The sequence below is a fragment of the Notothenia coriiceps genome, unplaced genomic scaffold, assembly GCF_000735185.1.
Source record: "Notothenia coriiceps isolate Sejong01 unplaced genomic scaffold, NC01 NC01_scaffold00037244, whole genome shotgun sequence".
Lineage (NCBI taxonomy): Eukaryota > Metazoa > Chordata > Actinopteri > Perciformes > Nototheniidae > Notothenia > Notothenia coriiceps.
In genome coordinates, this window is record NW_011369945.1 from 15,856,748 (window position 1) to 15,861,094 (window position 4,347).

The window sequence follows — 4,347 nt, forward strand, 5'->3', positions numbered from 1 at the left end:
AAGGAGATAATATGTAGAGTAGGTCCACCCGAATACGTGTGCAAAATGTCAGGTCATTCGGAGTTAACGGTGTGACTTTGTAGAGCGGGCTTCCATGATGTCGGCACTGGAGTTTGGATTGATGTAATCGTCAAACACTGTACATTCTCCGTTAGCTTACGAGCTCCCCGTTCGGGCGAACAACTATTCCTTTGCAATATAGCATCACATTGGATATGCGCTTAAGTTGTCCTAGATTGGAATTTTTCCGATCTTTTCCCTAAGAGGAATTAGCAAAGATGTGCTTAAAATGCATGAAAAACGCACATTTTTCAAAATGGCCAACTTTTTGGGGGGCGGGCTAATGAAAAGCAATTTGAAATATGTGTGCAATCATAATAGCAATGTGGATACAGCGTTTCGTGAATATCGGAAAAACTATATACGAGTAGTTTGGAGAAATGTAAATCGTCAAAGATTGTGTATTCGCTGTTCGCTTACGACCTCCCCGATGGAGATATCAAAAATGTACTCCACAATTGTTCATGACATTGGCTAGGGGCTGAACCTATCCTTCATTGCAATTTTTCCGATCATTTGCCTAGGAGGAGTTCGCAAGAATGTGCTAAAAATGCATGAAAAACGCACATTTTTCAAAATGGCCGACTTTCTGGGGGCGGGGCTAATGGAAGGCAAAGACAAATATGTCCGCAATTCTAGGAAGAATGTCTGTGCCAAAATTCGTGAAGTTCTGAGAAACTATATGTGACTACCACACAATAGGGGGCGCTCGTGAGCAGTTTTTTTGAAAAATTACGTTTTTCTTGTACATTCTCGAAAGGGTCGTGGGCTCTGACGTGTGTCCCAAGTTTTGCGTCCGAAGCTCATTTTATGCTATCGCAATTTAAAAAAAAAGATTGGCCACGCCCACATTCTGAATTTGTTGCGACACTTTAACCCCTTAACGCCTATTGTCGCGAATTCGCCTCAAACCGCTTCTATTAAAAATGCAGCCGAGATCGTGCATGTGTTCCCCCAATGCCGGTTCATGTCTCTTCTATACGGACCTAGGAACGTTTTGCAAAGCACTTGTTTCTAGTAGGACCGGTCAAAGTGGGAGCTACATCCGGTCGACGAAGGCGGGCATATCCGGTTAGACGCTAATGAGTGGAGAAGGCAAATACGAATAGATACGTTCCTATTTGAGGTAAGTTATTGAAAAAAAATATATGTTTGCTGTTTATTGTTTGTTTGTGCAGCTAACGAAGCAGAATAGAATAGTTTTGACAGATATTTCGGAAGTTATTTGAAGTTTTTCTGTGTGTCGCGAATTCGCTACATTCGGCCATATTGTCTACATTGGTTACAATCGGCTTCATATTGGCTACATTCGGCCGTATCTAAACAATACTATATTTAGCGGTAGTCATACACAATTTCTATAGGAAATACAATTCTAGTAACTTTCTATAATCCTTATAAAGTTACAATGTTGAATATAAATGCAATTTTTGCCCTTTATTTTTGCTCAGGAGAAAAAATGAACACATCCATGTTTTATGGAAAACGAACTCCTGGAGTACAAACCAGGGTTCCACCATCAGATAGTGAGGACAGTTGTCTGAGTGAGAGTGGAGACAGTGATGAGGATGAGGATTATAGACCTGCACCAGGTGATGAGAATAGTAGTAATAATGTTATAATATCAGTGTTTCCCATTCATTGCGAGACTGGCAGAAAAGTCAGTGGGAAAACGCTGAATATTGTTATAATATTGTGCAGCTTTTTGTTGTTAGCCAAATATTTGTGGATGTCACAATGAGTAGTCTACATGTTTTGTATTATGTAAATAACGATGTCTGCATTCAATAGTGGCTTTTTTTTTTTTCATTTTGCTTGACCTCAAAGTATGGAAAGCTGTTTTCAAAGAACTTTTCTGTCTTACAACTGTACTCATAAATCATAAATAAAAATGTCTGCTCTTTTCAATAGTGACCTTTTTTTTTACACCAGGTGACGAAAGCAGCATCAGCAGCAGCAGTGATGACAGTGGCAGCACTGATGGAGACTCTGATGCGGTCCCTAGCACCAGTTCTGCAGCTACTGCTGCGAGAGCAGCTGCTACCACAGCAGCTGCTACAAAACAAAAAAGACAGAGGGTAGAGTGGAAGACAGCAAGAAGACAGAAAGAAGTCCCAGTTTGGCAAGACGCTCTTCCTGAGGCCGATGCAGTCAGACTGCCCATCCAATACTTCAGAGACTTTTTTGAAATGAATACTATTTATATTTAAATTATTTGTTGGCATCAATAAAATGAATTACATGCCTGATATGGGAAATGTGTTTTAATTACTATTTTATCCATTAATGCCTGTTGTCGCTAATTTGCATCATACCCCAAATTACTATTTTATCCATTAATGCCTGTTGTCGCTAATTTGCATCATACCCAAAATTATATCTATTCTATGTGCTAAATTCAAATTAATAATCTCCACTTATTTTAGCATCTGCTTGAAAGCAAAAACACATAAAATAAATTTTTTTACATAATTGCATATAAATTCAGGCGTCAAGGGGTTTTAATACTTCAAATAATTCAAATAATACTTCAGCCTCCGCAGACAACAGGACAGGACCAACAGCGACACGGTCTCAACAAGAGTGACGACAAGGCGACTTTCTGCTGCTTTNTGAGGATGAGGATTATAGACCTGCACCAGGTGATGAGAATAGTAGTAATAATGTTATAATATCAGTGTTTCCCATTCATTGCGAGACTGGCAGAAAAGTCAGTGGGAAAACGCTGAATATTGTTATAATATTGTGCAGCTTTTTTGTTAGCCAAATATTTGTGGATGTCACAATGAGTAGCCTACATGTTTTGTATTATGTAAATAACGATGTCTGCATTCAATAGTGGCTTTTTTTTTTTTCATTTTGCTTGACCTCAAAGTATGGAAAGCTGTTTTCAAAGAACTTTTCTGTCTTACAACTGTACTCATAAATCATAAATAAAAATGTCTACTCTTTTCAATAGTGACCTTTTTTTTTTTACACCAGGTGACGAAAGCAGCATCAGCAGCAGCAGTGATGACAGTGGCAGCACTGATGGAGACTCTGATGCGGTCCCTAGCACCAGTTCTGCAGCTACTGCTGCGAGAGCAGCTGCTACCACAGCAGCTGCTACAAAACAAAAAAGACAGAGGGTAGAGTGGAAGACAGCAAGAAGACAGAAAGAAGTCCCAGTTTGGCAAGACGCTCTTCCTGAGGCCGATGCAGTCAGACTGCCCATCCAATACTTCAGAGACTTTTTTGAAATGAATACTATTTATATTTAAATTATTTGTTGGCATCAATAAAATGAATTACATGCCTGATATGGGAAATGTGTTTTAATTACTATTTTATCCATTAATGCCTGTTGTCGCTAATTTGCATCATACCCCAAATGACTATTTTATCCATTAATGCCTGTTGTCGCTAATTTGCATCATACCCAAAATTATATCTATTCTATGTGCTAAATTCAAATTAATAATCTCCACTTATTTTAGCATCTGCTTGAAAGCAAAAACACATAAAATAAAAATGTTTACATAATTGCATATAAATTCAGGCGTCAAGGGGTTAAAAGCACTTTCATTAAGCTTACCAGAGTCTCTGACTTTGAGCCGTGTTTGAACAGTCATTTCAAAATTCTGGTAAGCTTAATGAAAGTGCTTTTAACCCCTTGACGCCTGAATTTATATGCAATTNTCCAAGCCAATATTTCAAGGATACTACGTCATCGAGTGCCGCCGAAGGACTGTTCCAATCTCCAGCATACTTGGAATTCCACCGAGGCCACGTCCTTGGTTTGGGGGTAATTTCGAGGCTGCACATGGGTAGACTTCTCGTCCTTCAAATCCCCACAATGCTTTGCGCACGGACCAATTTCAAAAACCCTTGCGGAGAATGGCTGAACCGACGCAGCACAGCACACATTTAAATGCAAGTATGTAGTGGCGTAGAACATGTGTTGGTAAATATTAGACCCTCCAGAAAAACAAGGGCAAAAATCCTTGATTATGTGGGCTAAATTCCTTGATTATGCGGGCTAAAATCCTTGATTATGCGATTAAACATGCAGGGTTTTTATGTGATTTTATGCGGTGAAATTGCGGGAAGTTGCGAAATATGCGGAAAGTTGCGAAATATGCTAAATATGCGGGGAAAAAGAATAAAAAACATTTTAAACATTGGGCTGTCTTATTTATTCTCTCTCACACACAACCTGCCACTAACGTTAAACCCCTTTACTATTCAATTAAACACATTCAATGTTTATTTATTGTAAAAACAATTGGGCTATTTTAATCTCACACA

General features: G+C 38.9%; 1 protein-coding gene and 1 long non-coding RNA gene across 2 annotated transcripts in view; one reads left to right on the forward strand and one right to left on the reverse strand.

The window, feature by feature from the left end:
* LOC104964844 (gamma-aminobutyric acid type B receptor subunit 1) overlaps positions 1 to 4,347 on the reverse strand; it is an 81,824-nt gene that overhangs the window by 8,624 nt on the left and 68,853 nt on the right. The gene's annotated exons all lie outside the window — the stretch shown is intronic.
* On the forward strand, positions 1,071 to 2,311 carry LOC104964843 (uncharacterized). Its single transcript, XR_800471.1, has 2 exons — positions 1,071 to 1,186; positions 1,993 to 2,311. It is a non-coding gene; the product is annotated as an uncharacterized lncRNA (long non-coding RNA).